This window comes from Triturus cristatus, chromosome 8 (assembly GCF_964204655.1).
Source record: "Triturus cristatus chromosome 8, aTriCri1.1, whole genome shotgun sequence".
NCBI lineage: Eukaryota > Metazoa > Chordata > Amphibia > Caudata > Salamandridae > Triturus > Triturus cristatus.
Window position 1 is genome coordinate 1,619,774,161 of NC_140591.1, and position 22,819 is coordinate 1,619,796,979.

Sequence of the window (22,819 nt, forward strand, 5' to 3'; positions counted from 1 at the left end):
CCATATGGTGTTCAAGAGAATCCTGAGTTTTTCACTTTCATAATCATTTCTCAGTTCAGAAAACGCTCTACTCAACTACTTTAGACGAGGATACTGATCCTATTCATAAACACCTCATTGATATATTGCTTATCTTGTTCATAAATGTTTTAATCATGCCTTCTTTAAGAATGAATTACTTGAATTCAACTCTAGAATGATTTTTTATCTCTATTTTGCTCTTTGTCACTCTTTTTTCCCTTTTTCATTCAAAGCATTACTTTGAAAATCTTCACAATACCACTTTTTTTGTTTTTCAATTTAAGATGACCCATTCTAATGTTCACAGAACAACACTTTTCTTTTTAAAATGTATTAAACATTTGCGTGATAAAAATTATTTTTACATGTGAGGACCAATAATAAGGTGCTGCTGACATTTGAACTCAGGATTTCCTGTTTACGAGACAGGTGCTTTAACCTCTTAGCCCCAGCACCTACTTTAGTGATACAGAAGGGATCATTAATTTAGTATTGGTGATCAAATTCTATGCCTGCGTTAAAGTGTCTTAATATGAATTCCAATGTTAAACAAGCAAGGATTCCTAATCTGTAAACAAGAAGCGCTATGTTGCATTAAAAAAGAACACATTTTAAACTCAATCCCATATTTTGAATAGTTTATAAATAATTGTTTTACATATATTCATCAATATTGCTCAAATCTAGGGTTATATTTCATCTGCCTCTTGCTCATTGAAATACCTTTATGATTTTGCAATCCCAGTATTGTTACTATAATATTGAAAACACTTTCAGTTTTTATTTGGTTTAAGATGATCTGTTCAACCGAAAGATAAATCAGACTTTTCTAATTTAATTGAATCAAAGGACGACTTAATGAAAATAATTTTTTATTGAAGAATGAGGAAAGCAAGGCACTGCTGAGATTTGAACTCAGTATCTCTTGTTTACTAGACAGGTGCTTTAACCAGCTAAGCCACAGCACCCTCTTGAAAATACTTTAAGGAACAGTTTGCCATATGGTGTTCAAGAGAATCCTGAGTTTTTCACTTTCATAATCATTTCTAAGTTCAGAACACGCTCTACTCAACTACTTTAGACGAGGATACTGATCCTATTCATAAACACCTCATTGATATATTGCTTATCCTGTTCATAGATGTTTTAATTATGCCTTCTTTAAGAATGCATTACTTGAATTCAACTCTAGAATGATTTTTTATCTCTATTTTGCTCTTTGTCACTCTTTTTTCCCTTTTTCATTCAAAGCATTACTTTGAAAATCTTCACAATACCACGTTTTTTTGTTTTTCAATTTAAGATGACCCATTCTAATGTTCACAGAACAACACTTTTCTTTTTAAAATGTATTAAACATTTGCGTGATGAAAATTATTTTTACATGTAAGGACCAATATTAAAGTGCTGTTGAGATTTGAACTCAGGATTTCCTGTTTACGAGACAGGCGCTTTAACCACTTAGCCACAGCACCTACTTTAGTGATACAGAAGGGATCATTGATTTAGTATTGGTGATCAAATTCTGTGCCTGTGTTAAAGTGTCTTAATATGTATTCTAATGTTAAACAAGCAAGGATTCCTAATCTGTAAACAAGAATAGCTATGTTGTATTAAAAAATAACACATTTTAAACTCAATCCCATATTTTGAATAGTTTACAAATAAGTGTTTTACATATATTCATCAATATTGCTGAAATCTAGGGTCATATTTCATCTGCCTCTTGCTCATTGAAATACCTTTTTGATTTTGCAATCACAGTATCGTTACTATAATATTGAAAACACTTTCAGTTTTTATTAGGTTTAAGATGATCTGTTCATCCGAAAGATAAATCAGACTTTTCTAATTTAATTGAATCGCAGGACGACTTAATGAAAATAATTTTTTATTTAAGAATGAGGAAAGCAAGGCACTGCTGAGATTTGAACTCAGAATCTCCTGTTTACTAGACAGGCGCTTTAACCAGCTAAGCCACAGCACCCTCTTGAAGACGCTTTAAGGAACAGTTTGCCATATGGTGTTCAAGAGAATCCTGAGTTTTTCACTTTCATAATCATTTCTCAGTTCAGAAAACGCTCTACTCAACTACTTTAGACGAGGATACTGATCCTATTCATAAACAACTCATTGATATATTGCTTATCCTGTTCATAAATGTTTTAATCATGCCTTCTTTAAGAATGCATTACTTGAATTCAACTCTAGAATGATTTTTTATCTCTATTTTGCTCTTTGTCACTCTTTTTTCCCTTTTTTATTCAAAGCATTGCTTTGAAAATCTTCACAATACCACGTTTTTTTGTTTTTCAATTTAAGATGACCCATTCTAATGTTCACAGAACAACACTTTTCTTTTTAAAATGTATTAAACATTTGCGTGATGAAAAATATTTTTACATGTAAGGACCAATAACAAGGTGCTGCTGAGATTTGAACTCAGGATTTCCTGTTTACGAGACAGGCGCTTTAACCACTTAGCCACAGCACCTACTTTAGTGTTACCGAAGGGATCATTAATTTAGTATTGGTGATCAAATTCTGTGCCTGTGTTAACGTGTCTTAATATGTATTCTAATGTTAAACACGCAAGGATTCCTAATCTGTAAACAAGAATAGCTATGTTGTATTAAAAAAGAACACATTTTAAACTCAATCCCATATTTTGAATAGTTTATAAATAAGGGTTTTACATATATTCATCAATATTGCTCAAATCTAGGGTTATATTTCATCTGCCTCTTGCTCATTGAAATACCTTTTTGATTTTGCAATCACAGTATTGTTAATATAATATTGAAAACACTTTCAGTTTTTATTAGGTTTAAGATGATCTGTTCAATCGAAAGATAAATCAGACTTTTCTAATTTAATTAAATCGCAGGACGACTTAATGAAAATAATTTTTTATTTAAGAATGAGGAAAGCAAGGCACTGCTGAGATTTGAACTCAGGATCTCCTGTTTACTGGACAGGCGCTTTAACCAGCTAAGCCACAGCACCCTCTTGAACATGCTTTAACGAACAGTTTGCCATATGGTGTTCAAGAGAAACCTGAGTTTTTCACTTTCATAATCATTTCTCAGTTCAGAAAACGCACTACTCAAATAGTTTAGACGAGGATACTGATCCTATTGATAAACACCTCATTGATATATTGCTTATCCTGTTCATAAATGTTTTAATTATGCCTTCTTTAAGAATGCATTACTTGAATTCAACTCTAGAATGTTTTTTTATCTCTATTTTGCTCTTTGTCACTCTTTTTTCCCTTTTTCATTCAAAGCATTACTTTGAAAATCTTCACAATACCACGTTTTTTAGTTTTTCAATTTAAGATGACCCATTCTAATGTTCACAGAACAACACTTTTCTTTTTAAAATGTATTAAACATTTGCGTGATGAAAATTATTTTTACATGTAAGGACCAATAATAAGGTGCTGCTGAGATTTGAACTCAGGATTTCCTGTTTACGAGAGAGGCGCTTTAACCACTTAGCCACAGCACCTACTTTAATGATACAGAAGGGATCATTAATTTAGTATTGGTGATCAACTTCTGTGCCTGTGTTAAAGTGTCTTAATATGTATTCTAATGTTAAACAAGCAAGGATTCCTAATCTGTAAACAAGAATAGCTATGTTGTATTAAAAAAGAACACATTTTAAACTCAATCCCATATTTTGAATAGTTTATAAATAAGTGTTTTGCATATATTCATCAATATTGCTCAAATCTAGGGTCATATTTCATCTGCCTCTTGCTCATTGAAATACCTTTTTGATTTTGCAATCACAGTATTGTTACTATAATATTGAAAACACTTTCAGTATTTATTAGGTTTAATATGATCTGTTCAACCGAAAGATAAATCAGACTTTTCTAATTGAATTGAATCGCAGGACGACTTAATGAAAATAATTTTTTATTTAAGAATGAGGAAAGCAAGGCACTGCTGAGATTTGAATTCAGGATCTTCTGTTTACTAGACAGGCACTTTAACCAGCTAAGCCACAGCACTGTCTTTAAAATGCTTTAAGGAACAGTTTGCCATATGGTGTTCAAGAGAAACCTGAGTTTTTCACTTTCATAATAATTTCTCAGTTCAGAAAACGCACTACGCAAATAGTTTAGACGAGGATACTGATCCTATTCATAAACACCTCATTGATATATTGCTTATCCTGTTCATAAATGTTTTAATTATGCCTTCTTTAAGAATGCATTACTTGAATTCAACTCTAGAATGATTTTTTATCTCTATTTTGCTCTTTGTCACTCTTTTTTCCCTTTTTCATTCAAAGCATTACTTTGAAAATCTTCACAATACCACGTTTTTTTGTTTTTCAATTTAAGATGACCCATTCTAATGTTCACAGAACAACACTTTTCTTTTTAAAATGTATTAAACATTTGCGTGATGAAAATTATTTTTACATGTAAGGACCAATAATAAGGTGCTGCTGAGATTAGAACTCAGGATTGCCTGTTTACGAGACAGGCGCTTTAACCACTTAGCCACAGCACCTACTTTAGTAATACAGAAGGGATCATTAATTTAGTATTGGTGATCAACTTCTGTGCCTGTGTTAAAGTGTCTTAATATGTATTCTAATGTTAAACAAGCAAGGATTGCTAATCTGTAAACAAGAATAGCTATGTTGTATTAAAAAAGAACACATTTTAAACTCAATCTCATATTTTGAATAGTTTATAAATAAGTGTTTTACATATATTCATCAATATTGCTCAAATCTAGGGTCATATTTCATCTGCCTCTTGCTCATTGAAATACCTTTTTGATTTTGCAATCACAGTATTGTTACTATAATATTGAAAACACTTTCAGTTTTTATTAGGTTTTAGATGATCTGTTCAACCGAAAGATAAATCAGACTTTTCTAATTTAATTGAATCGCAGGACGACTTAATGAAAATAATTTTTTATTTAAGAATGAGGAAAGCAAGGCACTGCTGAGATTTGAATTCAGGATCTCCTGTTTACTAGACAGGCGCTTTAACCAGCTAAGCCACAGCACCGTCTTTAAAATGCTTTAAGGAACAGTTTGCCATATGGTGTTCAAGAGAAACCTGAGTTTTTCACTTTCATAATCATTTCTCAGTTCAGAAAACGCACTACGCAAATAGTTTAGACGAGGATACTGATCCTATTCATAAACACCTCATTGATATATTGCTTATCCTGTTCATAAATGTTTTAATTATGCCTTCTTTAAGAATGCATTACTTGATTTCAACTCTAGAATGATTTTTCATCTCTATTTTGCTCTTTGTCACTCTTTTTTCCCTTTTTCATTCAAAGCATTACTTTGAAAATCTTCACAATACCACGTTTGTTAGTTTTTCAATTTAAGATGACCCATTCTAATGTTCACAGAACAACACTTTTCTTTTTAAAATGTATTAAACATTTGCGTGATGAAAATTATTTTTACATGTAAGGACCAATAATAAAGTGCTGCTGAGATTTGAACTCAGGATTTCTTGTTTACGAGACAGGCGCCTTAACCACTTAGCCACAGCACCTACTTTAGTGATACAGAAGGGATCATTAATTTAGTATTGGTGATCAACTTCTGTGCCTGTGTTAAAGTGTCTTAATATGTATTCTAATGTTAAACAAGCAAGGATTCCTAATCTGTAAACAAGAATAGCTATGTTGTATTAAAAAAGAACACATTTTAAACTCAATACCATATTTTGAATAGTTTACAAATAAGTGTTTTACATATATTCATCAATATTGCTGAAATCTAGGGTCATATTTCATCTGCCTCTTGCTCATTGAAATACCTTTTTGATTTTGCAATCACAGTATCGTTACTATAATATTGAAAACACTTTCAGTTTTTATTAGGTTTAAGATGATCTGTTCATCCGAAAGATAAATGAGACTTTTCTAATTTAATTGAATAGCAGGACGACTTAATGAAAATAATTTTTTATTTAAGAATGAGGAAAGCAAGGCACTGCTGAGATTTGAACTCAGGATCTCCTGTTTACTAGACAGGTGCTTTAACCAGCTAAGCCACAGCACCCTCTTGAAGATGCTTTAAGGAACAGTTTGCCATATGGTGTTCAAGAGAATCCTGAGTTTTTCACTTTCATAATCATTTCTCAGTTCAGAAAACGCTCTACTCAACTACTTTAGACGAGGATACTGATCCTATTCATAAACAACTCATTGATATATTGCTTATCCTGTTCATAAATGTTTTAATCATGCCTTCTTTAAGAATGCATTACTTGAATTCAACTCTAGAATGATTTTTTATCTCTATTTTGCTCTTTGTCACTCTTTTTTCCCTTTTTCATTCAAAGCATTGCTTTGAAAATCTTCACAATACCACGTTGTTTTGTTTTTCAATTTAAGATGACCCATTCTAATGTTCACAGAACAACACTTTTCTTTTTAAAATGTATTAAACATTTGCGTGATGAAAAATATTTTTACATGTAAGGACCAATAATAAGGTGCTGCTGAGATTTGAACTCAGGATTTCCTGTTTACGAGACAGGCGCTTTAACCACTTAGCCACAGCACCTACTTTAGTGATACCGAAGGGATCATTAATTTAGTATTGGTGATCAAATTCTGTGCCTGTGTTAACGTGTCTTAATATGTATTCTAATGTTAAACACGCAAGGATTCCTAATATGTAAACAAGAATAGCTATGTTGTATTAAAAAAGAACACATTTTAAACTCAATCCCATATTTTGAATAGTTTATAAATAAGGGTTTTACAAATATTCATCAATATTGCTCAAATCTAGGGTTATATTTCATCTGCCTCTTGCTCATTGAAATACCTTTTTGATTTTGCAATCACAGTATTGTTAATATAATATTGAAAACACTTTCAGTTTTTATTAGGTTTAAGATGATCTGTTCAATCGAAAGATAAATCAGACTTTTCTAATTTAATTAAATCGCAGGACGACTTAATGAAAATAATTTTTTATTTAAGAATGAGGAAAGCAAGGCACTGCTGAGATTTGAACTCAGGATCTCCTGTTTACTGGACAGGCGCTTTAACCAGCTAAGCCACAGCACCCTCTTGAACATGCTTTAACGAACAGTTTGCCATATAGTGTTCAAGAGAAACCTGAGTTTTTCACTTTCATAATCATTTCTCAGTTCAGAAAACGCACTACTCAAATAGTTTAGACGAGGATACTGATCCTATTGATAAACACCTCATTGATATATTGCTTATCCTGTTCATAAATGTTTTAATTATGCCTTCTTTAGGAATGCATTACTTGAATTCAACTCTAGAATGATTTTTTATCTCTATTTTGCTCTTTGTCACTCTTTTTTCCCTTTTTCATTCAAAGCATTACTTTGAAAATCTTCACAATACCACGTTTTTTTGTTTTTCAATTTAAGATGACCCATTCTAATGTTCACAGAACAACACTTTTCTTTTTAAAATGTATTAAACATTTGCGTGATGAAAATTATTTTTACATGTAAGGACCAATAATAAGGTGCTGCTGAGATTTGAACTCAGGATTGCCTGTTTACGAGACAGGCGCTTTAACCACTTAGCCACAGCACCTACTTTAGTAATACAGAAGGGATCATTAATTTAGTATTGGTGATCAACTTCTGTGCCTGTGTTAAAGTGTCTTAATATGTATTCTAATGTTAAACAAGCAAGGATTCCTAATCTGTAAACAAGAATAGCTATGTTGTATTAAAAAAGAACACATTTTAAACTCAATCCCATATTTTGAATAGTTTATAAATAAGTGTTTTACATATATTCATCAATATTGCTCAAATCTAGGGTCATATTTCATCTGCCTCTTGCTCATTGAAATACCTTTTTGATTTTGCAATCACAGTATTGTTACTATAATATTGAAAACACTTTCAGTTTTTATTAGGTTTTAGATGATCTGTTCAACCGAAAGATAAATCAGACTTTTCTAATTTAATTGAATCGCAGGACGACTTAATGAAAATAATTTTTTATTTAAGAATGAGGAAAGCAAGGCACTGCTGAGATTTGAATTCAGGATCTCCTGTTTACTAGACAGGCGCTTTAACCAGCTAAGCCACAGCACCGTCTTTAAAATGCTTTAAGGAACAGTTTGCCATATGGTGTTCAAGAGAAACCTGAGTTTTTCACTTTCATAATCATTTCTCAGTTCAGAAAACGCACTACGCAAATAGTTTAGACGAGGATACTGATCCTATTCATAAACACCTCATTGATATATTGCTTATCCTGTTCATAAATGTTTTAATTATGCCTTCTTTAAGAATGCATTACTTGATTTCAACTCTAGAATGATTTTTCATCTCTATTTTGCTCTTTGTCACTCTTTTTTCCCTTTTTCATTCAAAGCATTACTTTGAAAATCTTCACAATACCACGTTTGTTAGTTTTTCAATTTAAGATGACCCATTCTAATGTTCACAGAACAACACTTTTCTTTTTAAAATGTATTAAACATTTGCGTGATGAAAATTATTTTTACATGTAAGGACCAATAATAAAGTGCTGCTGAGATTTGAACTCAGGATTTCCTGTTTACGAGACAGGCGCCTTAACCACTTAGCCACAGCACCTACTTTAGTGATACAGAAGGGATCATTAATTTAGTATTGGTGATCAACTTCTGTGCCTGTGTTAAAGTGTCTTAATATGTATTCTAATGTTAAACAAGCAAGGATTCCTAATCTGTAAATAAGAATAGCTATGTTGTATTAAAAAAGAACACATTTTAAACTCAATACCATATTTTGAATAGTTTACAAATAAGTGTTTTACATATATTCATCAATATTGCTGAAATCTAGGGTCATATTTCATCTGCCTCTTGCTCATTGAAATACCTTTTTGATTTTGCAATCACAGTATCGTTACTATAATATTGAAAATACTTTCAGTTTTTATTAGGTTTAAGATGATCTGTTCATCCGAAAGATAAATCAGACTTTTCTAATTTAATTGAATAGCAGGACGACTTAATGAAAATAATTTTTTATTTAAGAATGAGGAAAGCAAGGCACTGCTGAGATTTGAACTCAGGATCTCCTGTTTAATAGACAGGCGCTTTAACCAGCTAAGCCACAGCACCCTCTTGAAGATGCTTTAAGGAACAGTTTGCCATATGGTGTTCAAGAGAATCCTGAGTTTTTCACTTTCATAATCATTTCTCAGTTCAGAAAACGATCTACTCAACTACTTTAGACGAGGATACTGATCCTATTCATAAACAACTCATTGATATATTGCTTATCCTGTTCATAAATGTTTTAATCATGCCTTCTTTAAGAATGCATTACTTGAATTCAACTCTAGAATGATTTTTTATCTCTATTTTGCTCTTTGTCACTCTTTTTTCCCTTTTTCATTCAAAGCATTGCTTTGAAAATCTTCACAATACCACGTTGTTTTGTTTTTCAATTTAAGATGACCCATTCTAATGTTCACAGAACAACACTTTTCTTTTTAAAATGTATTAAACATTTGCGTGATGAAAAATATTTTTACATGTAAGGACCAATAATAAGGTGCTGCTGAGATTTGAACTCAGGATTTCCTGTTTACGAGACAGGCGCTTTAACCACTTAGCCACAGCACCTACTTTAGTGATACCGAAGGGATCATTAATTTAGTATTGGTGATCAAATTCTCTGCCTGTGTTAACGTGTCTTAATATGTATTCTAATGTTAAACACGCAAGGATTCCTAATATGTAAACAAGAATAGCTATGTTGTATTAAAAAAGAACACATTTTAAACTCAATCCCATATTTTGAATAGTTTATAAATAAGGGTTTTACAAATATTCATCAATATTGCTCAAATCTGGGGTTATATTTCATCTGCCTCTTGCTCATTGAAATACCTTTTTGATTTTGCAATCACAGTATTGTTAATATAATATTGAAAACACTTTTAGTTTTTATTAGGTTTAAGATGATCTGTTCAATCGAAAGATAAATCAGACTTTTCTAATTTAATTAAATCGCAGGACGACTTAATGAAAATAATTTTTTATTTAAGAATGAGGAAAGCAAGGCACTGCTGAGATTTGAACTCAGGATCTCCTGTTTACTGGACAGGCGCTTTAACCAGCTAAGCCACAGCACCCTCTTGAACATGCTTTAACGAACAGTTTGCCATATAGTGTTCAAGAGAAACCTGAGTTTTTCACTTTCATAATCATTTCTCAGTTCAGAAAACGCACTACTCAAATAGTTTAGACGAGGATACTGATCCTATTGATAAACACCTCATTGATATATTGCTTATCCTGTTCATAAATGTTTTAATTATGCCTTCGTTAGGAATGCATTACTTGAATTCAACTCTAGAATGATTTTTTATCTCTATTTTGCTCTTTGTCACTCTTTTTTCCCTTTTTCATTCAAAGCATTACTTTGAAAATCTTCACAATACCACGTTTTTTTGTTTTTCAATTTAAGATGACCCATTCTAATGTTCACAGAACAACACTTTTCTTTTTAAAATGTATTAAACATTTGCGTGATGAAAATTATTTTTACATGTAAGGACCAATAATAAGGTGCTGCTGAGATTTGAACTCAGGATTGCCTGTTTACGAGACAGGCGCTTTAACCACTTAGCCACAGCACCTACTTTAGTAATACAGAAGGGATCATTAATTTAGTATTGGTGATCAACTTCTGTGCCTGTGTTAAAGTGTCTTAATATGTATTCTAATGTTAAACAAGCAAGGATTCCTAATCTGTAAACAAGAATAGCTATGTTGTATTAAAAAAGAACACATTTTAAACTCAATCCCATATTTTGAATAGTTTATAAATAAGTGTTTTACATATATTCATCAATATTGCTCAAATCTAGGGTCATATTTCATCTGCCTCTTGCTCATTGAAATACCTTTTTGATTTTGCAATCACAGTATTGTTACTATAATATTGAAAACACTTTCAGTTTTTATTAGGTTTTAGATGATCTGTTCAACCGAAAGATAAATCAGACTTTTCTAATTGAATTGAATCGCAGGACGACTTAATGAAAATAATTTTTTATTTAAGAATGAGGAAAGCAAGGCACTGCTGAGATTTGAATTCAGGATCTCCTGTTTACTAGACAGGCGCTTTAACCAGCTAAGCCACAGCACCGTCTTTAAAATGCTTTAAGGAACAGTTTGCCATATGGTGTTCAAGAGAAACCTGAGTTTTTCACTTTCATAATCATTTCTCAGTTCAGAAAACGCACTACGCAAATAGTTTAGACGAGGATACTGATCCTATTCATAAACACCTCATTGATATATTGCTTATCCTGTTCATAAATGTTTTAATTATGCCTTCTTTAAGAATGCATTACTTGATTTCAACTCTAGAATGATTTTTTATCTCTATTTTGCTCTTTGTCACTCTTTTTTCCCTTTTTCATTCAAAGCATTACTTTGAAAATCTTCACAATACCACGTTTTTTTGTTTTTCAATTTAAGATGACCCATTCTAATGTTCACAGAACAACACTTTTCTTTTTAAAATGTATTAAACATTTGCGTGATGAAAATTATTTTTACATGTAAGGACCAATAATAAGGTGCTGCTGAGATTAGAACTCAGGATTGCCTGTTTACGAGACAGGCGCTTTAACCACTTAGCCACAGCACCTACTTTAGTAATACAGAAGGGATCATTAATTTAGTATTGGTGATCAACTTCTGTGCCTGTGTTAAAGTGTCTTAATATGTATTCTAATGTTAAACAAGCAAGGATTGCTAATCTGTAAACAAGAATAGCTATGTTGTATTAAAAAAGAACACATTTTAAACTCAATCTCATATTTTGAATAGTTTATAAATAAGTGTTTTACATATATTCATCAATATTGCTCAAATCTAGGGTCATATTTCATCTGCCTCTTGCTCATTGAAATACCTTTTTGATTTTGCAATCACAGTATTGTTACTATAATATTGAAAACACTTTCAGTTTTTATTAGGTTTTAGATGATCTGTTCAACCGAAAGATAAATCAGACTTTTCTAATTTAATTGAATCGCAGGACGACTTAATGAAAATAATTTTTTATTTAAGAATGAGGAAAGCAAGGCACTGCTGAGATTTGAATTCAGGATCTCCTGTTTACTAGACAGGCGCTTTAACCAGCTAAGCCACAGCACCGTCTTTAAAATGCTTTAAGGAACAGTTTGCCATATGGTGTTCAAGAGAAACCTGAGTTTTTCACTTTCATAATCATTTCTCAGTTCAGAAAACGCACTACGCAAATAGTTTAGACGAGGATACTGATCCTATTCATAAACACCTCATTGATATATTGCTTATCCTGTTCATAAATGTTTTAATTATGCCTTCTTTAAGAATGCATTACTTGATTTCAACTCTAGAATGATTTTTCATCTCTATTTTGCTCTTTGTCACTCTTTTTTCCCTTTTTCATTCAAAGCATTACTTTGAAAATCTTCACAATACCACGTTTGTTAGTTTTTCAATTTAAGATGACCCATTCTAATGTTCACAGAACAACACTTTTCTTTTTAAAATGTATTAAACATTTGCGTGATGAAAATTATTTTTACATGTAAGGACCAATAATAAAGTGCTGCTGAGATTTGAACTCAGGATTTCCTGTTTACGAGACAGGCGCCTTAACCACTTAGCCACAGCACCTACTTTAGTGATACAGAAGGGATCATTAATTTAGTATTGGTGATCAACTTCTGTGCCTGTGTTAAAGTGTCTTAATATGTATTCTAATGTTAAACAAGCAAGGATTCCTAATCTGTAAACAAGAATAGCTATGTTGTATTAAAAAAGAACACATTTTAAACTCAATACCATATTTTGAATAGTTTACAAATAAGTGTTTTACATATATTCATCAATATTGCTGAAATCTAGGGTCATATTTCATCTGCCTCTTGCTCATTGAAATACCTTTTTGATTTTGCAATCACAGTATCGTTACTATAATATTGAAAACACTTTCAGTTTTTATTAGGTTTAAGATGATCTGTTCATCCGAAAGATAAATGAGACTTTTCTAATTTAATTGAATAGCAGGACGACTTAATGAAAATAATTTTTTATTTAAGAATGAGGAAAGCAAGGCACTGCTGAGATTTGAACTCAGGATCTCCTGTTTACTAGACAGGTGCTTTAACCAGCTAAGCCACAGCACCCTCTTGAAGATGCTTTAAGGAACAGTTTGCCATATGGTGTTCAAGAGAATCCTGAGTTTTTCACTTTCATAATCATTTCTCAGTTCAGAAAACGCTCTACTCAACTACTTTAGACGAGGATACTGATCCTATTCATAAACAACTCATTGATATATTGCTTATCCTGTTCATAAATGTTTTAATCATGCCTTCTTTAAGAATGCATTACTTGAATTCAACTCTAGAATGATTTTTTATCTCTATTTTGCTCTTTGTCACTCTTTTTTCCCTTTTTCATTCAAAGCATTGCTTTGAAAATCTTCACAATACCACGTTGTTTTGTTTTTCAATTTAAGATGACCCATTCTAATGTTCACAGAACAACACTTTTCTTTTTAAAATGTATTAAACATTTGCGTGATGAAAAATATTTTTACATGTAAGGACCAATAATAAGGTGCTGCTGAGATTTGAACTCAGGATTTCCTGTTTACGAGACAGGCGCTTTAACCACTTAGCCACAGCACCTACTTTAGTGATACCGAAGGGATCATTAATTTAGTATTGGTGATCAAATTCTGTGCCTGTGTTAACGTGTCTTAATATGTATTCTAATGTTAAACACGCAAGGATTCCTAATATGTAAACAAGAATAGCTATGTTGTATTAAAAAAGAACACATTTTAAACTCAATCCCATATTTTGAATAGTTTATAAATAAGGGTTTTACAAATATTCATCAATATTGCTCAAATCTAGGGTTATATTTCATCTGCCTCTTGCTCATTGAAATACCTTTTTGATTTTGCAATCACAGTATTGTTAATATAATATTGAAAACACTTTCAGTTTTTATTAGGTTTAAGATGATCTGTTCAATCGAAAGATAAATCAGACTTTTCTAATTTAATTAAATCGCAGGACGACTTAATGAAAATAATTTTTTATTTAAGAATGAGGAAAGCAAGGCACTGCTGAGATTTGAACTCAGGATCTCCTGTTTACTGGACAGGCGCTTTAACCAGCTAAGCCACAGCACCCTCTTGAACATGCTTTAACGAACAGTTTGCCATATAGTGTTCAAGAGAAACCTGAGTTTTTCACTTTCATAATCATTTCTCAGTTCAGAAAACGCACTACTCAAATAGTTTAGACGAGGATACTGATCCTATTGATAAACACCTCATTGATATATTGCTTATCCTGTTCATAAATGTTTTAATTATGCCTTCTTTAGGAATGCATTACTTGAATTCAACTCTAGAATGATTTTTTATCTCTATTTTGCTCTTTGTCACTCTTTTTTCCCTTTTTCATTCAAAGCATTACTTTGAAAATCTTCACAATACCACGTTTTTTTGTTTTTCAATTTAAGATGACCCATTCTAATGTTCACAGAACAACACTTTTCTTTTTAAAATGTATTAAACATTTGCGTGATGAAAATTATTTTTACATGTAAGGACCAATAATAAGGTGCTGCTGAGATTTGAACTCAGGATTGCCTGTTTACGAGACAGGCGCTTTAACCACTTAGCCACAGCACCTACTTTAGTAATACAGAAGGGATCATTAATTTAGTATTGGTGATCAACTTCTGTGCCTGTGTTAAAGTGTCTTAATATGTATTCTAATGTTAAACAAGCAAGGATTCCTAATCTGTAAACAAGAATAGCTATGTTGTATTAAAAAAGAACACATTTTAAACTCAATCCCATATTTTGAATAGTTTATAAATAAGTGTTTTACATATATTCATCAATATTGCTCAAATCTAGGGTCATATTTCATCTGCCTCTTGCTCATTGAAATACCTTTTTGATTTTGCAATCACAGTATTGTTACTATAATATTGAAAACACTTTCAGTTTTTATTAGGTTTTAGATGATCTGTTCAACCGAAAGATAAATCAGACTTTTCTAATTTAATTGAATCGCAGGACGACTTAATGAAAATAATTTTTTATTTAAGAATGAGGAAAGCAAGGCACTGCTGAGATTTGAATTCAGGATCTCCTGTTTACTAGACAGGCGCTTTAACCAGCTAAGCCACAGCACCGTCTTTAAAATGCTTTAAGGAACAGTTTGCCATATGGTCTTCAAGAGAAACCTGAGTTTTTCACTTTCATAATCATTTCTCAGTTCAGAAAACGCACTACGCAAATAGTTTAGACGAGGATACTGATCCTATTCATAAACACCTCATTGATATATTGCTTATCCTGTTCATAAATGTTTTAATTATGCCTTCTTTAAGAATGCATTACTTGATTTCAACTCTAGAATGATTTTTCATCTCTATTTTGCTCTTTGTCACTCTTTTTTCCCTTTTTCATTCAAAGCATTACTTTGAAAATCTTCACAATACCACGTTTGTTAGTTTTTCAATTTAAGATGACCCATTCTAATGTTCACAGAACAACACTTTTCTTTTTAAAATGTATTAAACATTTGCGTGATGAAAATTATTTTTACATGTAAGGACCAATAATAAAGTGCTGCTGAGATTTGAACTCAGGATTTCCTGTTTACGAGACAGGCGCCTTAACCACTTAGCCACAGCACCTACTTTAGTGATACAGAAGGGATCATTAATTTAGTATTGGTGATCAACTTCTGTGCCTGTGTTAAAGTGTCTTAATATGTATTCTAATGTTAAACAAGCAAGGATTCCTAATCTGTAAATAAGAATAGCTATGTTGTATTAAAAAAGAACACATTTTAAACTCAATACCATATTTTGAATAGTTTACAAATAAGTGTTTTACATATATTCATCAATATTGCTGAAATCTAGGGTCATATTTCATCTGCCTCTTGCTCATTGAAATACCTTTTTGATTTTGCAATCACAGTATCGTTACTATAATATTGAAAATACTTTCAGTTTTTATTAGGTTTAAGATGATCTGTTCATCCGAAAGATAAATCAGACTTTTCTAATTTAATTGAATAGCAGGACGACTTAATGAAAATAATTTTTTATTTAAGAATGAGGAAAGCAAGGCACTGCTGAGATTTGAACTCAGGATCTCCTGTTTAATAGACAGGCGCTTTAACCAGCTAAGCCACAGCACCCTCTTGAAGATGCTTTAAGGAACAGTTTGCCATATGGTGTTCAAGAGAATCCTGAGTTTTTCACTTTCATAATCATTTCTCAGTTCAGAAAACGATCTACTCAACTACTTTAGACGAGGATACTGATCCTATTCATAAACAACTCATTGATATATTGCTTATCCTGTTCATAAATGTTTTAATCATGCCTTCTTTAAGAATGCATTACTTGAATTCAACTCTAGAATGATTTTTTATCTCTATTTTGCTCTTTGTCACTCTTTTTTCCCTTTTTCATTCAAAGCATTGCTTTGAAAATCTTCACAATACCACGTTGTTTTGTTTTTCAATTTAAGATGACCCATTCTAATGTTCACAGAACAACACTTTTCTTTTTAAAATGTATTAAACATTTGCGTGATGAAAAATATTTTTACATGTAAGGACCAATAATAAGGTGCTGCTGAGATTTGAACTCAGGATTTCCTGTTTACGAGACAGGCGCTTTAACCACTTAGCCACAGCACCTACTTTAGTGATACCGAAGGGATCATTAATTTAGTATTGGTGATCAAATTCTCTGCCTGTGTTAACGTGTCTTAATATGTATTCTAATGTTAAACACGCAAGGATTCCTAATATGTAAACAAGAATAGCTATGTTGTATTAAAAAAGAACACATTTTAAACTCAATCCCATATTTTGAATAGTTTATAAATAAGGGTTTTACAAATATTCATCAATATTGCTCAAATCTGGGGTTATATTTCATCTGCCTCTTGCTCATTGAAATACCTTTTTGATTTTGCAATCACAGTATTGTTAATATAATATTGAAAACACTTTTAGTTTTTATTAGGTTTAAGATGATCTGTTCAATCGAAAGATAAATCAGACTTTTCTAATTTAATTAAATCGCAGGACGACTTAATGAAAATTATTTTTTATTTAAGAATGAGGAAAGCAAGGCACTGCTGAGATTTGAACTCAGGATCTCCTGTTTACTGGACAGGCGCTTTAACCAGCTAAGCCACAGCACCCTCTTGAACATGCTTTAACGAACAGTTTGCCATATAGTGTTCAAGAGAAACCTGAGTTTTTCACTTTCATAATCATTTCTCAGTTCAGAAAACGCACTACTCAAATAGTTTAGACGAGGATACTGATCCTATTGATAAACACCTCATTGATATATTGCTTATCCTGTTCATAAATGTTTTAATTATGCCTTCGTTAGGAATGCATTACTTGAATTCAACTCTAGAATGATTTTTTATCTCTATTTTGCTCTTTGTCACTCTTTTTTCCCTTTTTCATTCAAAGCATTACTTTGAAAATCTTCACAATACCACGTTTTTTAGTTTTTCAATTTAAGATGACCCATTCTAATGTTCACAGAACAACACTTTTCTTTTTAAAATGTATTAAACATTTGCGTGATGAAAATTATTTTTACATGTAAGGACCAATAATAAGGTGCTGCTGAGATTTGAACTCAGGATTTCCTGTTTACGAGAGAGGCGCTTTAACCACTTAGCCACAGCACCTGCTTTAGTGATATAGAAGGGATCATTAATTTAGTATTGGTGATCAACTTCTGTGCCTGTGTTAAAGTGTCTTAATATGTATTCTAATGTTAAACAAGCAAGGATTCCTAATCTGTAAACAAGAATAGCTATGTTGTATTAAAAAAGAACACATTTTAAACTCAATCCCATATTTTGAATAGTTTATAAATAAGTGTTTTGCATATATTCATCAATATTGCTCAAATCTAGGGTCATATTTCATCTGCCTCTTGCTCATTGAAATACCTTTTTGATTTTGCAATCACAGTATTGTTACTATAATATTGAAAACACTTTCAGGTTTTATTAGGTTTAAGATGATCTGTTCAACCGAAAGATAAATCAGACTTTTCTAATTGAATTGAATCGCAGGACGACTTAATGAAAATAATTTTTTATTTAAGAATGAGGAAAGCAAGGCACTGCTGAGATTTGAATTCAGGATCTCCTGTTTACTAGACAGGCACTTTAACCAGCTAAGCCACAGAACCGTCTTTAAAATGCTTTAAGGAACAGTTTGCCATATGGTGTTCAAGAGAAACCTGAGTTTTTCACTTTCATAATCATTTCTCAGTTCAGAAAACGCACTACGCAAATAGTTTAGACGAGGATACTGATCCTATTCATAAACACCTCATTGATATATTGCTTATCCTGTTCATAAATGTTTTAATTATGCCTTCTTTAAGAATGCATTACTTGAATTCAACTCTAGAATGATTTTTTATCTCTATTTTGCTCTTTGTCACTCTTTTTTCCCTTTTTCATTCAAAGCATTACTTTTAAAATCTTCACAATACCACGTTTTTTTGTTTTTCAATTTAAGATGACCCATTCTAATGTTCACAGAACAACACTTTTCTTTTTAAAATGTATTAAACATTTGCGTGATGAAAATTATTTTTACATGTAAGGACCAATATTAAGGTGCTACTGAGATTTGAACTCAGGATTTCCTGTTTACGAGACAGGCGCTTTAACCACTTAGCCACAGCACCTACTTTAGTGTTACCGAAGGGATCATTAATTTAGTATTGGTGATCAAATTCTGTGCCTGTGTTAACGTGTCTTAATATGTATTCTAATGTTAAACACGCAAGGATTCCTAATATGTAAACAAGAATAGCTATGTTGTATTAAAAAATAACACATTTTAAACTCAATCCCATATTTTGAATAGTTTATAAATAAGGGTTTTACATATATTCATCAATATTGCTCAAATCTAGGGTTATATTTCATCTGCCTCTTGCTCATTGAAATACCTTTTTGATTTTGCAATCACAGTATTGTTAATATAATATTGAAAACACTTTCAGTTTTTATTAGGTTTAAGATGATCTGTTCAATCGAAAGATAAATCAGACTTTTCTAATTTAATTAAATCGCAGGACGACTTAATGAAAATAATTTTTTATTTAAGAATGAGGAAAGCAAGGCACTGCTGAGATTTGAACTCAGGATCTCCTGTTTACTGGACAGGCGCTTTAACCAGCTAAGCCACAGCACCCTCTTGAACATGCTTTAACGAACAGTTTGCCATATGGTGTTCAAGAGAAACCTGAGTTTTTCACTTTCATAATCATTTCTCAGTTCAGAAAACGCACTACTCAAATAGTTTAGACGAGGATACTGATCCTATTGATAAACACCTCATTGATATATTGCTTATCCTGTTCATAAATGTTTTAATTATGCCTTCTTTAAGAATGCATTACTTGAATTCAACTCTAGAATGTTTTTTTATCTCTATTTTGCTCTTTGTCACTCTTTTTTCCCTTTTTCATTCAAAGCATTACTTTGAAAATCTTCACAATACCACGTTTTTTAGTTTTTCAATTTAAGATGACCCATTCTAATGTTCACAGAACAACACTTTTCTTTTTAAAATGTATTAAACATTTGCGTGATGAAAATTATTTTTACATGTAAGGACCAATAATAAGGTGCTGCTGAGATTTGAACTCAGGATTTCCTGTTTACGAGAGAGGCGCTTTAACCACTTAGCCACAGCACCTACTTTAGTGATACAGAAGGGATCATTAATTTAGTATTGGTGATCAACTTCTGTGCCTGTGTTAAAGTGTCTTAATATGTATTCTAATGTTAAACAAGCAAGGATTCCTAATCTGTAAACAAGAATAGCTATGTTGTATTAAAAAAGAACACATTTTAAACTCAATCCCATATTTTGAATAGTTTATAAATAAGTGTTTTGCATATATTCATCAATATTGCTCAAATCTAGGGTCATATTTCATCTGCCTCTTGCTCATTGAAATACCTTTTTGATTTTGCAATCACAGTATTGTTACTATAATATTGAAAACACTTTCAGTTTTTATTAGGTTTTAGATGATCTGTTCAACCGAAAGATAAATCAGACTTTTCTAATTTAATTGAATCGCAGGACGACTTAATGAAAATAATTTTTTATTTAAGAATGAGGAAAGCAAGGCACTGCTGAGATTTGAATTCAGGATCTCCTGTTTACTAGACAGGCGCTTTAACCAGCTAAGCCACAGCACCGTCTTTAAAATGCTTTAAGGAACAGTTTGCCATATGGTGTTCAAGAGAATCCTGAGTTTTTCACTTTCATAATCATTTCTCAGTTCAGAAAACGCTCTACTCAACTACTTTAGACGAGGATACTGATCCTATTCATAAACAACTCATTGATATATTGCTTATCCTGTTCATAAATGTTTTAATCATGCCTTCTTTAAGAATGCATTACTTGAATTCAACTCTAGAATGATTTTTTATCTCTATTTTGCTCTTTGTCACTCTTTTTTCCCTTTTTCATTCAAAGCATTGCTTTGAAAATCTTCACAATACCACGTTGTTTTGTTTTTCAATTTAAGATGACCCATTCTAATGTTCACAGAACAACACTTTTCTTTTTAAAATGTATTAAACATTTGCGTGATGAAAAATATTTTTACATGTAAGGACCAATAATAAGGTGCTGCTGAGATTTGAACTCAGGATTTCCTGTTTACGAGACAGGCGCTTTAACCACTTAGCCACAGCACCTATTTTAGTGATACAGAAGGGATCATTAATTTAGTATTGGTGATCAAATTCTGTGCCTGTGTTAAAGTGTCTTAATATGTATTCTAATGTTAAACAAGCAAGGATTCCTAATCTGTAAACAAGAATAGCTATGTTGTATTACAAAAGAACACATTTTAAACTCAATCCCATATTTTGAATAGTTCATAAATAAGTGTTTTACATATATTCATCAATATTGCTCAAATCTAGGGTTATATTTCATCTGCCTCTTGCTCATTGAAATACCTTTTTGATTTTTGCAATCACAGTATTGTTACTATAATATTGAAAACACTTTCAGTTTTTATTAGGTTTAAGATGATCTGTTCAACCGAAAGATAAATCAGACTTTGCTAATTGAATTGAATCGCAGGACGACTTAATGAAAATAGTTTTTTATTTAAGAATGAGGAAAGCAAGGCACTGCTGAGATTTGAGCTCAGGATCTCCTGTTTACTAGACAGGCGCTTTAACCAGCTAAGCCACAACACCCTCTCGAAAATGCTCTAAGGAACAGTTTGCCATATGGTGTTCAAGAGAATCCTGAGTTTTTCACTTTCATAATCATTTCTCAGTTCAGAAAACGCTCGACTCAACTACTTTAGATGAGGATACTGATCCTATTGATAAACACCTCATTGATATATTGCTTATCTTGTTCATACATGTTTTAATCATGCCTTCTTTAAGAATGCATTACTTGAATTCAACTCTAGAATGATTTTTTATCTCTATTTTGCTCTTTGTCACTCTTTTTTCCCTTTTTCATTCAAAGCATTACTTTGAAAATCTTCACAATACCACGTTTTTTTGTTTTTCAATTTAAGATGACCCATTCTAATGTTCACAGAACAACACTTTTCTTTTTAAAATGTATTAAACATTTGCATGATGAAAATTATTTTTACATGTAAGGACCAATAATAAGGTGCTGCTGAGATTTGAACTCAGGATTTCCTGGTTACGAGACATGCGCTTTAACCACTTAGCCACAGCACCTATTTTAGTGATACAGAAGGGATCATTAATTTAGTATTGGTGATCAAATTCTGTGCCTGTGTTAAAGTGTCTTAATAAGTATTCTAATGTTAAACAAGCAAGGATTCCTAATCTGTAAACAAGAATAGCTATGTTGTATTAAAAAAGAACACATTTTAAACTCAATCCCATATGTTGAATAGTTCATAAATAAGTGTTTTACATATATTCATCAATATTGCTCAAATCTAGGGTTATATTTCATCTGCCTCTTGCTCATTGAAATACCTTTTTGATTTTTGCAATCACAGTATTGTTACTATAATATTGAAAACACTTTCAGTTTTTATTAGGTTTAAGATGATCTGTTCAACCGAAATATAAATCAGACTTTTCTAATTTAATTGAATCGCAGGACGAATTAATGAAAATAGTTTTTTATTTAAGAATGAGGAAAGCAAGGCACTGCTGAGATTTGAACTCAGGATCTCCTGTTTACTAGACAGGCGCTTTAACCAGCTAAGTCACAACACCCTCTTGAAAATGCTCTAAGGAACAGTTTGCCATATGGTGTTCAAGAGAATCCTGAGTTTTTCACTTTCATAATCATTTCTCAGTTCAGAAAATGCTCTACTCAACTACTTTAGATGAGGATACTGATCCTATTCATAAACACCTCATTGATATATTGCTTATCTTGTTCATAAATGTTTTAATCATCCCTTCTTTAAGAATGCATTACTTGAATTCAGCTCTAGAATGATTTTTTATCTCTATTTTGCTCTTTGTCACTCTTTTTTCCCTTTTTCATTCAAAGCATTACTTTGTCTTCACAATACCACGTTTTTTTGTTTTTCAATTTAAGATGACCCATTCTAATGTTCACAGAACAACACTTTTCTTTTTAAAATGTATTAAACATGTGCGTGATGAAAATTATTTTTACATGTAAGGACCAATAAT

General features: G+C 31.7%; 18 non-coding genes across 18 annotated transcripts; all 18 read right to left on the reverse strand.

Moving 5' to 3' along the window:
- Window positions 1-1,934: 1,934 nt before the first annotated feature.
- On the reverse strand, window positions 1,935-2,008 carry TRNAT-AGU (transfer RNA threonine (anticodon AGU)). The gene has a single exon. It is a non-coding gene; the product is annotated as a tRNA-Thr (tRNA).
- Window positions 2,009-2,442: 434 nt separating this feature from the next.
- TRNAT-CGU (transfer RNA threonine (anticodon CGU)) lies at window positions 2,443-2,515 on the reverse strand. Its single transcript has one exon. It is a non-coding gene; the product is annotated as a tRNA-Thr (tRNA).
- A 3,495-nt stretch (window positions 2,516-6,010) lies between these two features.
- On the reverse strand, window positions 6,011-6,084 carry TRNAT-AGU (transfer RNA threonine (anticodon AGU)). Its single transcript has one exon. It is a non-coding gene; the product is annotated as a tRNA-Thr (tRNA).
- Window positions 6,085-6,518: 434 nt separating this feature from the next.
- TRNAT-CGU (transfer RNA threonine (anticodon CGU)) lies at window positions 6,519-6,591 on the reverse strand. Its single transcript has one exon. It is a non-coding gene; the product is annotated as a tRNA-Thr (tRNA).
- Window positions 6,592-7,537: 946 nt separating this feature from the next.
- On the reverse strand, window positions 7,538-7,610 carry TRNAT-CGU (transfer RNA threonine (anticodon CGU)). The gene has a single exon. It is a non-coding gene; the product is annotated as a tRNA-Thr (tRNA).
- Window positions 7,611-8,556: 946 nt separating this feature from the next.
- Window positions 8,557-8,629, reverse strand: TRNAT-CGU (transfer RNA threonine (anticodon CGU)). The gene has a single exon. It is a non-coding gene; the product is annotated as a tRNA-Thr (tRNA).
- Window positions 8,630-9,067: 438 nt separating this feature from the next.
- Window positions 9,068-9,141, reverse strand: TRNAN-AUU (transfer RNA asparagine (anticodon AUU)). Its single transcript has one exon. It is a non-coding gene; the product is annotated as a tRNA-Asn (tRNA).
- Window positions 9,142-9,575: 434 nt separating this feature from the next.
- Window positions 9,576-9,648, reverse strand: TRNAT-CGU (transfer RNA threonine (anticodon CGU)). Its single transcript has one exon. It is a non-coding gene; the product is annotated as a tRNA-Thr (tRNA).
- Window positions 9,649-10,594: 946 nt separating this feature from the next.
- Window positions 10,595-10,667, reverse strand: TRNAT-CGU (transfer RNA threonine (anticodon CGU)). The gene has a single exon. It is a non-coding gene; the product is annotated as a tRNA-Thr (tRNA).
- Window positions 10,668-12,632: 1,965 nt separating this feature from the next.
- On the reverse strand, window positions 12,633-12,705 carry TRNAT-CGU (transfer RNA threonine (anticodon CGU)). Its single transcript has one exon. It is a non-coding gene; the product is annotated as a tRNA-Thr (tRNA).
- A 438-nt stretch (window positions 12,706-13,143) lies between these two features.
- On the reverse strand, window positions 13,144-13,217 carry TRNAT-AGU (transfer RNA threonine (anticodon AGU)). The gene has a single exon. It is a non-coding gene; the product is annotated as a tRNA-Thr (tRNA).
- Window positions 13,218-13,651: 434 nt separating this feature from the next.
- Window positions 13,652-13,724, reverse strand: TRNAT-CGU (transfer RNA threonine (anticodon CGU)). Its single transcript has one exon. It is a non-coding gene; the product is annotated as a tRNA-Thr (tRNA).
- A 946-nt stretch (window positions 13,725-14,670) lies between these two features.
- TRNAT-CGU (transfer RNA threonine (anticodon CGU)) lies at window positions 14,671-14,743 on the reverse strand. Its single transcript has one exon. It is a non-coding gene; the product is annotated as a tRNA-Thr (tRNA).
- Window positions 14,744-15,689: 946 nt separating this feature from the next.
- On the reverse strand, window positions 15,690-15,762 carry TRNAT-CGU (transfer RNA threonine (anticodon CGU)). Its single transcript has one exon. It is a non-coding gene; the product is annotated as a tRNA-Thr (tRNA).
- Window positions 15,763-16,200: 438 nt separating this feature from the next.
- TRNAN-AUU (transfer RNA asparagine (anticodon AUU)) lies at window positions 16,201-16,274 on the reverse strand. Its single transcript has one exon. It is a non-coding gene; the product is annotated as a tRNA-Asn (tRNA).
- A 434-nt stretch (window positions 16,275-16,708) lies between these two features.
- TRNAT-CGU (transfer RNA threonine (anticodon CGU)) lies at window positions 16,709-16,781 on the reverse strand. The gene has a single exon. It is a non-coding gene; the product is annotated as a tRNA-Thr (tRNA).
- A 1,965-nt stretch (window positions 16,782-18,746) lies between these two features.
- Window positions 18,747-18,819, reverse strand: TRNAT-CGU (transfer RNA threonine (anticodon CGU)). The gene has a single exon. It is a non-coding gene; the product is annotated as a tRNA-Thr (tRNA).
- A 1,965-nt stretch (window positions 18,820-20,784) lies between these two features.
- Window positions 20,785-20,857, reverse strand: TRNAT-CGU (transfer RNA threonine (anticodon CGU)). The gene has a single exon. It is a non-coding gene; the product is annotated as a tRNA-Thr (tRNA).
- Window positions 20,858-22,819: the final 1,962 nt, after the last annotated feature.